The 13,803-nt window shown below is 42.5% G+C and overlaps 1 pseudogene; it reads left to right on the top strand.

Annotated features, from left to right (window-relative positions):
* The window catches only part of LOC112068356 (conserved oligomeric Golgi complex subunit 3-like), a 39,027-nt pseudogene extending 25,904 nt beyond the window's left edge, over nt 1-13,123 (top strand).
* The last annotated feature ends 680 nt before the right edge of the window (nt 13,124-13,803 follow it).

Raw genomic sequence — 13,803 nt, 5'->3', positions numbered from 1 at the left:
CTAACCTCTCTCTGGACCTAATCTACAGTACTATGTACTAGTAACTAACTAACCTCTCTCTGGACCTAATCTACAGTACTATGTACTAGTAACTAGAGGTCGACCGATTATGATTTTTCAACGCCGATACCGATTATTGGAGGGCCAAAAAAAGCTGATACCGATTATTCGGCCGAGTTTTCTATATATATATTTGTAATAATGACAATTACAACAACACTGAATTAACACTTTTATTTTAACTTAATACATAAATAAAAATCAATTTAGTCTCAAATAAATAATGAAACATGTTCAATTTGGTTTAAATAATGTAAAAACACAGTGTTGGAGAACAAAGTAAAAGTGCAATATGTGCCATGTAAAAAAGCTAACGTTTAAGTTCCTTGCTCAGAACATGAGAGCATTTGAAAGCTGGTGGTTCCTTTTAACATGCGTCTTCAATAATCCCAGTTGTAGTTATTATAGGAATAATAGGACTATTTCTCTCTATACCATTTATATTTCATATACCTTTGACTATGGGATGTTCTTATAGGCACTATAGTATTGCCAGCRTAATCTCGGGAGTTGATAGGCTTGAAGTCATAAACAGCGCTGTGCTTCAAGCATTGCTAAGATCTGCTGGCAAACGCAGGAAAGTGCTGTTTGAATGAATGCTTACGAGCCTGCTGGTGCCTACCACTGCTCAGTCAGACTGCTCTATCAAATATCAAATCATAGACTTAATTATAATATAATAACACACAGAAATACAAGCCTTAGGTCATTAGTATGGTCAAATCCGGAAACTATCATTTTGAAAACAAAACGTTTATTCTTTCAGTGAAATACGGAACCGTTCCGTATTTTATCGAGCAGGTGGCATCCATAAGTCTAAATATTGCTGTTACATTGCACAACCTTCAATGTTATGTCATAATTATGTAAAATTCTGGCAAATTAAGTACGGTCTTTGTTAGGAAGAAATGGTCTTTACACAGTTTGCAACAAGCCAGGCGGCCCAAACTGCTGCATATACCCTGACTCTGCTTGCACAGAACGCAAGAGAAGTGACACAATTTCTCTATTGCCTGCTAACATGAATTTCTTTTAACTAAATATGCAGCTTTAAAAAATATACTTCTGTATTGATTTTAAGAAAGGCATTGATGTTTATGGTTAGGTACATTGGTGTAACGACAGTGCTTTCTTTGCGAATGCGCTTTTATTAAATCATCACCCGTTTGGCGAAGTAGGCTGTGATTCGATGATAAATTAACAGGCACCACAGTGATTATTTCCAACGCAGGACAAGCTAGTTAAACTAGTAATATCATCAGCCATGTGTAGTTTGATTGTTTTTTATGAGATAAGTTTAATGCTAGCTAGAACCTTATCTTGGCTCCTTGCTGCACTCGAGTAACAGGTGGTCAGCCTGTCACGCAGTCTCCTCGTGGAGTGCAATGTAATCGGCCATGATCGGCGGCCAAAAATGCAGATTACCGATTATGAAAACTTGACATCGGCCCCAATTAATCGGCCATGCCGATTTAATCGATCGCCCTCTACTAGTAACTAACCTCTCTCTCTGTCGCTCTGTCTCTGTTGGACCTTAGGGATCAGCTGAGATAAAAGAACACTACATCGACTGGAAGAAGGACGCCACCTGAAGTTCAGCTGTGAGCAGTTCATCCAGCAACGGACTCACCTCTCTGTGGGGAATCGGGAGGAGTTCCTCACCAAGGTAACGTGTAAGTCGGACCGAGGAAAGGACAGGCAGACGTAGCCTGGGGCTCTGACTGCACAACATGATGCTTCCACCCCTGTGATTCACGGTTGGGATGGTGTTATTCGGCTTGCAGGCCTCCCCCTTTTTCCTCCAAACATAACGATGGTCATTATGGCCAAACAGTTCTATTTTTGTTTCATCAGACCAGAGGACATTTCTCCATAAAGTACAATCTTTGTCCCCATGTGCAGTTGCAAACCGTAGTCTGGCTTTTTATGGCAGTTTTGGAGCAGTGGCATCTTCTTTGCTGAGCGGCCTTTCAGGTAATGTCGACATAGGACTCGTTTTACTGTGGATATAAATACTTGTGTACCTGTTTCCTCCAGCATCTTCACAAGGTCCTTTGCTGTTGTTCTGGGATTGATTTGCACTTTTCGCACCAAAGTACGTTCATCTCTAGGAGACAGAGGGCGTCTCCTTCCAGAGCGGTATGAAGGCTGCGTGGTTCCATGATGTTTATACTTGCGTACTATTGTTTGTACAGATGAATGTGGTACCTTCAGGCGTTGAACCAGACTTGTGGAGGTCTACGCATTTTTTTCCCTGGGGTCTTGGCTGATTTCTTTTGATTTTCCCATGATGTCAAGCAAAGAGCACTGAGCTTGAAGGTAGGCCTTGAAATACATCCACAGGTACACCTCCAATTGACTCAAATGATGTCAGTTAGCATATCAGAAGCTTCTAAAGCCATGACAACATTTTCTGGAATTTTCCAAGCTGTTTAAAGGCACAGTCAACTTAGTGTATGTAAACTTCTGACCCACTAGAATTGTGATACAGTGAATTATAAGTTAAATAATCTGTCTGTTGTTGGAAAAATGACTTGTGTTATGCACAAAGTAGATGTCCTAACCGACTTGCCAAAACTATAGTTTGTTAACAAGAAATGTGTGGAGTGGTTGAAAACGAGTTTTAATGACTCCAACCTAAGTGTATGTAAACTTCTGACCTCAACTGTGTGTGTATATATCTCTCTAGTCCAGGGGAGGGTTATGTAACTGATGATTTCTATAATTGTCATTGTTTTAGAATGTGTTGCTTATTAGGCTATACACTGACTATACCAAACATTAGGAACACCTTCCTGATATTTAGTTGCACTCCCTTTTGCCCTCAGAACAGCCTCAATTCATCAGGACATGGACTCTCCAAGGTGTCGAAAGCGTTCCACAGGGATGCTGGCCCATATTGATTCCAATGCTTCCCACAGTTGTGTCAAGTTGGCTGGATGGTGGTGGACCATTCTTGATACACACAGGAAACTGTTAAGCTTGAAACCCAGCAGTGTTGCAGTTTTCGACACAAACCAGTGTACCTGGCACCTACCATACCCTGTTCAAAGGCACTTCAATATCTAGTTTTGCCCATTCACCCTCTGAATGGCACACATACAATACATGTCTTAATTGTCTCGAGGCTTAAAAATCCTTATTTTAACKTYTCTCCTCCCCTTCATCTACACTGATTTGAAGTGGATTTAACAAGTGACATCAATAAGGGATCATAGCTTTCACCTGGATTCACCTGGTCAGTCTATGTCATGGAAAGTGCAGTTGTGCTCCCGAGTGGCGCAGCGGTCTAAGGCAGTGCAACTCAGTGCAAGAGGCGTCTCCCTGGTTCGAATCCAGGCTGTATCACATCCGGCCATGATTGGGAGTCCCATAGGGTGGCGCACAATTGGCCCAGCGTCGTCCGGGGTAGGCCGTCATTGTAAATATGAATTTGTTGTTAACTGACCTGCCTAGTTAAGTAAAGGTTACATTTTTAAAAATCTATAATAATAATTGTACACTCAGTGTATATCGAATCATCTCTGATTCTCCGCTGGGCAAGAAATATGAAGTGCGTCTTTTGGCTATTTAGTGTGGTCTCAATCAAATGATTTATAGGCTATAGGCTACGAAGCGCGTGATTGGAGAAGCATAGAGCAAAGTTATATTTCTAAGATGGATGGTGTAAATTAAACTAGTCTGCATTACACACTGCAATGGATATTCCACCCTGAGCGCCGGCCTGCTCTGCTCTTGCTGATCAAACACGTTGTGTGCTGCCTAACCAATGGCTGTGCTGTGTAGGGCTACTGTACGTTGGCAGTTCAGGAGTCAAAGAAAACATGTATTAGGTCTATTCCCCCAAATTCTATGTCTTCTGCGCAGACTAGCCTATAGCCTATGTTCTGTCCAGTTTGAGAAAGGAGGGGCGCAAAGATGAGAAGGAGGACTGGAGGTCAACTTTGATAGCTTGCTATGATTTGATTTTAATACAAACAATATGTTTCTTTCCCATGATGTATTTATCAGAGTTATTGACCTCACAATAAGCCAGAGTCTAGTAATTTACTTGAAGCAGCAGCCGGGGCACAATCAATCAGAAATGGACAGTACATGGTGCTGAAAGTTGGCAAATTCGAGTAGACCGTCTTCATTTTAATTACACTTTACTAACAACAAAAGGGGCTTTGTGTTGGAGCCTATTTCTGTTTGACTGATGAAATTAAGCTATAGACTGCTTTATCCATAGATTTGTCGGTCAATTCCGCCTCCCACCATGCACTCTTTAAATAGCCTCCCTCCTTGTCAGTGAGGGGCTGTTATGTTAAAACCAAGACTCGAATTGAGGGAGTGTGAGAGAGTATGCCTTAGGCCTTCATTTTATTAAAGAAAATGTCAAAAATCGCAGGTCTACCCTTTTGTTAGCGTAAGATTTTGAAGAAAATAAAACCGATTTGAATGATATCAAGTAATTTATAACAGCATTTTGATCGGTGATGCTTTATGCTACAAACCAGCTATATCCACTGTGATTTATTATTTCACACAGTTGGTCATCTATGAACGTTTGAACATCTTGAAGAACTATCTGGCCTTAATGGCCAAGTACTCTTATAATCTCCACCAGGCACAGCCAGAAGAGGACTGGCCACCCCTCATAGCCTGGTTCCTCTCTAGGTTTCTTCCTAGGTTCTGGGCTTTCTAGGGAGTTTTTCCTAGCCACCGTGCTTCTACACCTGCATTGCTTGCTGTTTGGGGTTTAAGGCTGGGTTTCTGTACAGCACTTTGTGACATCAGCTGATGTAAGAAGGGCTTTATAAATACATTTGATTTGTTAGCTTACGGATCCGATTATATAAAGTGATTTATAATAGCGTTTCGGTCTGTGATGCTTTATGCTAGAAACAAGCTGTAAAATACCTGGGAAAGATGTGACTGATGCATTATGGGAATATCATTGTTTTAGTTTCTTTGACATTAAGAGGCGGAGCTACAATCTTCTATAGCCAAGGTAGACCAAAAAATGTCCTTTGCGTGGAAATCGAATTCTGTCACTGTCAATTGGTATAAGCTATTCACTTTCTGTACAATAGAAGATGTTTAAAGCCAAACAGCTTTTAGGGAAACCTTGTGACATTCTCTCGTTGGGTTAAACCACGGAAGAGTAGCAGTTAAAGCTTACATTTGCCTGTGTCAGTAAACCTTCTGTGTCTGGGGAGGGAAGGTAGGCCTAACTTTTGAAAGTACCATGCTCCGATTCCTAACTATTAAATTATTTGCAAACAAGATGCACTGATTTGGCATTGGAGAAATAGGATAAGATGACAACATAAGCCTATCTCTCTGTCCATTCTTAGCCTGGAATTTGTGTGGTATTATTAAAAAAGATTCTACTAATGTGTAAAATTACAAAGAATTGCATGACATTTTTATAAAAGGCCTTTCTTTTTTTTCAGACCTGCAAATATGATGATAGATTCATGCAATGCTTTTACTATAAACATCTTTCCATCCCTACTTTTGTCCACAGGGGTCTGTGAACCCACAACCTTCTGGCCCGCAGCCCTGTGCTCTATAAACATTCCTGCGTTGCCATATAATGCTTACAGAAGAACAGTTTATAAAACTGCATATCTCAGGCTCTGTTCTGTCCAGGAAGTGAGGGTAAACGGCATATCTCAGGCTCTGTTCTATCCAGGAAGTGAGGGTAAACGGTATATCTCAGGCTCTGTTCTATCCAGGAAGTGAGGGTAAACGGTATATCTCAGGCTCTGTTCTGTCTAGGAAGTGAGGGTAAACAGTATATCTCAGGCTCTGTTCTGTCCAGGAAGTGAGGGTAAACGGTATATCTCAGGCTCTGTTCTGTCCAGGAAGTGAGGGTAAACNAGTATATCTCAGGCTCTGTTCTGTCCAGGAAGTGAGGGTAAACAGTATATCTCAGGCTCTGTTCTGTCTAGGAAGTGAGGGTAAACGGTATATCTCAGGCTCTGTTCTGTCCAGGAAGTGAGGGTAAACGGTATATCTCAGGCTCTGTTCTGTCCAGGAAGTGAGGGTAAATGGTAGACATGTTCTCTGCCATCCACTTCTGTTTTAATTATTATTTTGGGTGTAGGCGAGGGTCACTGGTTAGCTAGCTTGGAGGAAGTATTTATTGTTGTGTGCATTGCGTTTGTGCACTTAGCTAGCTACCATTGCATATGAAGTGTGACTGGCTCATCCGCGGATGTACGGAGAAAATGCCCTCATATATTTAATTTTTTTGCCTCTCACACGGGAGAGTTCATACTCCCTGATTGGCTCAAAGTCAAGTTGTTGGCCAATGATGAGCATTGCGATACAAGTAGAATCGGTAAGTTCGTCGCTACTGGGTTGGTACGCAGCAGGTACCACTTTTTGTTCTAGCAAGAGAAGGAACGGCCTCACGCTGTGATGAGTACCAGTCTATCAGCAGTGAGATTCTCTGTGTGTTTCATGCTTTAGACTGTTAAAAGATTAGTAGGACTATGTTAATTAATCACTTCTTGATCTGTCCTCTTGAAAGAAAGTGCCTTCATAAAGTATTCACACAACTTGGATTTAAAATTGATTAAATTTAGATTTTGTGTCACTTGCCTACACACAATACCCCATGATGTCAAAGTGGAATTATGTTTTTAGAAGTTAATAAAAAATGAAAATCTGAAATGTCTTGAGTCAAGTATTCAACCCCTCTGTTATGGCCTAAATAACTTCAGCAGTAAGAATGTGCTTAACACGTTAAATAATTTGCATGGACTAACTCTGTTTGAAATAATAGTGTTGAACATGATTGTTGAATGACTACCCCACACATACAATTGTCTGTTAGGTCCCTGATTCAAGCAGTGAATTTCAAGCACATATTCAATGACAAAGACCAGGGATGTTTTCCAATGCCTCGCAAAGAAGGGAAACTATTGGTAGATGAAAAATATATATATATCCCTTTGAGCATGGTGAAATTATTATTTACAGTGCATTCGGAAAGTATTCAGACTCCTTGACTTTTTCCACATTTTGTTACGTTACAGCCTTATTCTAAAATAGATGAAATTGTTATTTTCCCTCATCAATCTACACACAATAGCCCATAATGACAAAGCAAAAACAGGTTTTTAGAATGTTTTGCTAATTTATAAAAAATATATCACATTTACATAAGTATTCAGACCCTTTACTCAGTACTTTGTTGAAGCTTTACAGCCTCAAGTCTTCTTGGGTATGACACTACAAGCTTGGCACTTGTATTTGGGGAGTTTCTCCTATTCTTCTCTGCAGATTCTCTCAAGCTCTGTCAGGTATTTTTTCAGGTCTTTCCAGAGATGTTCGATTGGGTTCAAGTCCGGACTCTGGCTGGGCCACTCAAGGACATTCAGAGACTTGTCCCGAAGCCACTCCTGCATTGTCTTGGATGTGTGCTTAAGATCATTGTCATGTTGGAAGGTGAACCTTCGCTCTGGAGCAGGTTTTCATCAAGGATCTCTGTACTTTGCTCCATTCATCTTGCCTCGATCCTGACTAGTCTCCCAGTCCCTGCCGCTGAAAAACATCCCCACAGCATGATGCTGCCACCACCATGCTTCACCGTAGGGATGGTGCCAGGTTTCCTCCAGACGTGACGCTTGTCATTCAAGCTAAAGAGTTCAATCTTGGTTTCAGCAGACCAGAGAATCTTGTTTCTCATGGTCTGAGAGTCATTAGCTGCCTTTTGGCAAATTCGAAGTGGGCTGTCATATGCCTTTTACTGAGGAGCGGCTTCCGTCTGGCCACTCTACCATACAGGCCTGATTGGTGGAGTTCTGCAGAGATGGTTGTCCTTCTGGAAGGCTATCCCATCTCCAGAGGAACTATGGAGTGCTGTCAGTGACCATCAAGTTTTTGATAACCTCACTGACCAAGGGCCATCTCCCCCAATTGCTCAGTTTGGCCGGGCAGCCAGCTCTAGGAAGAGTCTTGGTGGTTCCAAACTTCTTCCATTTAAGAATGATGAAGGCCACTGTGTTCTTGGGGACCTTCAATGCTGCAGAAATGTTTTGGTACCCTTCCCCAGATCTGTGCCTCGACACAATCCTGTCTTGTTGGTCTACGGACAATTCCTTCACCTCATGGCTTGGTTTTTGCTCTGACATGCACTGTCAACTGTAGGACCTTATATAGACTGGTGTGTGCCTTTCCAAATCATGTCATCAATTGAATTTACCACAGGTGGACTCCAATGAAGTTGTAGAAACATCTCAAGGATGATCAATGGAAACAGGATGCACCTGCGCTCAATTTCGAGTCTCATAGAAATTGGTCTGAATATTTATGCAAATACGGTATTTCTGTTTTAAAAAATGTATAGATTTGCTAAAATTTCTAAACCTGTTCTCACTTTGTCATTATGGGGTATTGTGTGTAGATTTAGGATTGTTTTTATTTAATACATTTTAGAATAAGGCTGTAACGTAATAAAATTTGGTAATAATCAAGGGGTCTGAATACTTTCCGAATGCACTGTACACTTTGGATGGTGTATCAATACACCCAGTCACTACAAAGATACAGGCATCCTCCTAACTCAGTTGCCGGAGAGGAAGGAAACTGCTTGGGGATTTCAGCATGAGGCCAGTGGTGACTTTAAAACACTTAGTTAAAGCTGCAATATGTCACATTTTGGGCGACCCGACCAAATCCACATAGAAATGTAGATTGTCATTCCCGTTGAAAGCAAGTCTAAGAAGCAATAGGTCTGTTCTATGTGCGCAATTTCTATGCTTCCCGGCCTTAAGTTTCATTTTTGCGTCTTTTACTTTCGGGTTTTGTACACCAGCTGAAAATACAATATTTTGGGTTATGGATTTCTGCATAGTGCATCTTTTTAAATGGCTGTGAATAGAGAAACCTGAGGTTAGATCAACTACATTGTAAACTCTGCAAAAAAAGAAACGTCCTCTCACATGTGTAAATATTTGTATGAACATAAGATTCAACAACTGAGACATTAACTGAGACATGTGACTAACAGAAATGGAATAATGTGTCCCTGAACAAAAGGGGGTTCAAAATCAAAAGTAACAGTCAATATCTGGTGTGGCCACCAGCTGCATTAAGTACTGCAGTGCATCTCCTCCTCATGGACTGCACCAGATTTGCCAGTTCTTGCTGTGAGATGTTACCCCACTCTTCCACCAAGGCATCTGCAAGTTCCCGGACATTTCTGGGGGGGGATGGCCCTAGCCCTCACCCTCCGATCCAACAGGTCCCAGACGTACTCAATGGGATTGAGATCCGGGCTCTTCGCTGGCTATGGCAGAACACTGACATTCCTGTCTTGCAGGAAATCACTCACAGAACAAGCAGTATGGCAGGTGGCATTGTCATGCTGGAGGGTCATGTCAGAATGAGCCTGCAGGAAGGGTACCACATGAGGGAGGAGGATATCTTCCCTGTAACGCACAGCTTTGAGATTGCCTGCAATGACAACAAGGTCAGTCCGATGATGCTGTGACACACCATGACGGACCCTCCACCTCCAAATCGATCCCGCTCCAGAGTACAGGCCTCGGTGTAACGCTCATTCCTTAGAAGAAAAACGTGAATCCGACCCACGAATCAGACTCACCGCTGGTGAGACAAAACCACGACTCGTCAGTGAAGAGCACTTTTTGCCAGTCCTGTCATGTCCTGCTACGGTGGGTTTGTGCCCATAGGCGACGTTGTTGCCGGTGATGTCTGGTGAGGACCTGCCTTACAACAGGCCTGCCTTACAACAGGCCTACAAGCCCTCAGTCCAGTCTCTCTCAGCCTATTGTGGACAGTCTGAGCACTGATGGAGGGATTGTGCGTTCCTGGTGTACCTCAGGCAGTTGTTGTTGCCATCCTGTACCTGTCCCGCAGGTGTGATGTTCGGATGTACCGATCCTGTGCAGGTGTTGTTACACGTGGTCTGCCACTGCGAGGACGATCAGCTGTGCAATTTATTGCCCTGGCCACATCTGCAGTCCTCATGCCTCCTTGCAGCATGCATAAGGCACGTTCACGCAGATGAGCTGGGCATCTTTCTTTTGGTGTTTTTCAGAGTCAGTGTAAAGGCCTCGTTAGTGTCCTAAGTTTTCATAACTGTGACCTTAATTGCCTACCATCTATAAGCTGTTAGTGTCTTAACGACCGTTCCACAGGTGCATGTTCATTAATTGTTTATGGTTCATTGAACAAGCATGGGAAACAGTGTTTAAAGTCTTTACAACGAAGATCTGTGAAGTTATTTGGATTTTTACGAATTATATTTGAAAGAGGGTCCTGTTAAAAGGGACATTTTCTTTTTTTGCTGAGTTTAGTTACTCCACAATAATAACCTAAATGACTGAGTAAAAAGAAGGAAGCCTTTACATAATAAAAATATTCCAAAACATGCATCCATGTTGACTAAAGTAAAACTGCAAAAAATGTGGCTAAGAAATTAACTTTTTGTCCTGAATACAAAGCATTATGTTTTAGGCAAATCCAACACAGCTCATCACTGAGTACCACACTTCATGTTTTCAGCATGGTGGTGGCTGCATCATGTTATGGGTATGCTTTTCATCGTCAAGGACTAGGGAGTTTTTTTAGGATCAAAATAAATTGAATAGAGGTAAGCACAGGCAAAATCCTAGAGGAAGACCTGGTTCAGTCTGCTTTCTAACAGACACTGGGAGACAAATCCACCTTTCAGCAGGACAATAACCTAAAACGCAATAACCTAAATCGTCTTGTAACTCTATAGCAAGACTTGAAAATGGCTGTCTAGCGATGATCAACTTGACAGAGCTTTGAGAATTCTTAAAAGAATAATGGGCTAATATTGTACAATCCAGGTTTGCATGGCTCTTAGAGAAACACTCACATCTGTAATTCTAACATGTATTAACTCAGGTGGTTGAATACTTATTTAATCAAAAGATATGTTTTATTTTCCATTAATACATTTTTTGTTGTTGAATGTTTTCTTCCACTTTGACATTCAAGTATTTTGTGTAGCTTGTTCACATACATGACAATTAAATACATTTTAATTCCACTTTGTGAAGCAACACAATGTGGAAAAAGTCACGTCAAGGGATGTATGTACGTTCTGAAGGCAACGTAGCTGTACTGTGTGTTAACATTAGGCTGCTCATGCTGTCATAAGGCAGTTGACCAATGAAAACAAGGCATGTTGAATGATTGGTAGCCCAGTAGTCAGACCTAACTTGATGGATGAGGTGAGGGTGATCTGATACAAGCTCATACAGGCCTAGTTCAGTTGTTTCATATTCCAAAAAGCCTACAGTAAACTAGACTACTATAAAACTAAGACAGTTGACATTTTCCCTAGACTATCCACATAAAGACACCTATTAATTACAATAATCATTACCCCCCCCCCTAAATTTKACCTAGAAAAATGTAAAAGTGTCTTTGAGACAACCTCTATTTTATTAACGATCAAACACCTGACTTCTGTGTTGGCTACTTTGTTTGATATAATTTAAGACTCTGCAGTAGGTTTCAGGAAACAGCAGTTATCGGTTTTTAAAATCAAATAGTTAAATTCTGAGGGGGGGGAAGTTGGCTGACCCCCTCCAGACCCCCCCCCCCTACTCAACCTTAGGCCTACATCAGAACCACCTTGTTAGAAAATCCTAAGGAGAGCCCTGATTGTACATTTAAACATATTTCTAGTTAGCTAATGAAGAGCAGCCAATTACCAAATACTCCTAACAGTCTATAGCCTACCATTCCTACCCAGGCAGCCTTCTGCCAACATCCTTATTAGGCAACAAAAGGTGCATTTCCCTATGATTTGAGCAGTGTGGGGGGCCTGGGGTTCCACCGCCGCACTGAAGTGGTACTCATACAAATTCTTCAAGGTTGGCAGGTGTGAGATTACTCATGTTGTCCTTGAGTGAGGGTGATGGACTTGTGTTGTTTCAGGTGTCTGCTCTGAAAACCATGGTGATCCAAGGAGGTCTCACCGGCAACCTCTCTCAACAACCTTGGGCAACAGCCAGGTAAGAAACAGTAGCATCATATTTCAGTGGAACCTCTAAATCATGTGGTGGAAGGAAGGCATGGAACTGGAAAATGACTTTCTGTGCCTCCCCTTTTAGCCAAGATCAACGACATAGTGATGTCTACCTACCGGGTGATGAAGAGCAAGCTGCCAAGCACGTTACAAAGCATGTCCTTGTACCTGGCCAACGGAGACACAGAGTTTATCCTCTTCAAGCCTGTTCGGGTGGGTGTCTGTTAGACGCTGGAGGAATTGAAACTCTCATTCTCCTTTTTCCAACCCTGTACTAGCCTGGTCCCAAATCTGTTTGCGCTTTCCTGACAAAAATGACAATACAGCACAAACAGATCCGGAGCCAGGCTAACCGTGTTCGGGATCTCATGAGGGTTTTGCTACACACCTACAAAACAAATAGATGTTTTCAGCAGGTGCTGAGGCTGAGCAATGCGCAGTTACCATTTTCAGCCTCATTTCTGCTTGTTAAAGAGAAATCATTGTTCAGTAATTATTGTGGCTCTTTGTGTACGCCTAAGTGCTAATCTAAGTGCTAATCTAAGTGAATCTAAGTGCACAACAACGGCGTTGACATGGCAACTAGGATACAAAGGGGACCGACGAGGGTGTACTTTCTCTCCAGCAGCTCTCTGGCTAGCATGCTGTTTTCTCCAGCAGAACAACATCCAGCAGGTGTTTCAGAGCCTGCACACCGTGATTCAGGAGGAATACAGCCGAGAGGACCTTCAGATCATCGCTTGCCCTTCTATGGAACAGGCAAGTCTTGTACTGGCTACACTACAAAATCAGAACCAAGGGCATGGTATTACAAGGTTCACCACTCTCACACTGGGGATGGCTGTTGGATCTCAAGGTCTTTTTACAAGTGTATGTAATAAACTTTGTTTTATTCAGGTTATCCAATTGGGAACACAATATATTTTTCACTGTGTGTAGTGGCGTCTGGAGTGACATTGAGTCATGCTGGATATTGTTAGCTCTGTGTTTCTGTTCTCTCTCCAGATTAACCTGCTGTTGACTGTGAATAAGTAGCCTGAAGGGCTGGTCAGTAGAAGATGACGAGCTCTGTCTGACCTGACCAGACATTAGTGTTACTCCAGCCCTGACCAGACAGTAGTGTTACTCCAGCCCTGACCTGACAGTAGTGTTACTCCAGCCCTGACCAGACAGTAGTGTTACTCCAGCCCTGACCAGACAGTAGTGTTACTCCAGCCCTGACCAGACAGTAGTGTTACTCCAGCGCCTGACAGACAGTAGGTGTTAACTTCCAGCCTGGACCAGACAGGTAGTGTTACTCCAGCCCTGACAGACAGTAAGGTGTTACTCCAGCCTGACCAGACAGTAGTGTTACTAGGCCACTGACCAGACAGTAGTGTTACTCCAGCCCTGGTACCAGACAGTAGTGGTTACTGGCCAGCCGCCTGACCAGACAGTAAGTGTTTTCCAGCCTGACCAGACAGTAGTGTTACTCAGCCCTGACAGCAGTAGTGTTACTCCGCCCTGACAGAAGTAGTGTTACTTCCAGCCCTGCCAATCATATACTTCCGCACCCAGACAGTAGTGTTACTCCAGCCTGACCTGACAGTAGTGTTACTCCAGCCCTGACGCCGACAGTAGTGTTACTCCAGCCCTGACCTGACCAGACAGTAGTGTTACTCCAGCCCTGACCAGACAGTATGTTACTCCAGCCTGACTGACCCAGACAGTGAGTG

The sequence above is a fragment of the Salvelinus sp. IW2-2015 genome, unplaced genomic scaffold (genome assembly GCF_002910315.2).
Source record: "Salvelinus sp. IW2-2015 unplaced genomic scaffold, ASM291031v2 Un_scaffold463, whole genome shotgun sequence".
NCBI lineage: Eukaryota > Metazoa > Chordata > Actinopteri > Salmoniformes > Salmonidae > Salvelinus > Salvelinus sp. IW2-2015.
Note: the sequence above shows the minus strand (reverse complement) of the source record. Positions and strands in the feature narration are given on the sequence as shown.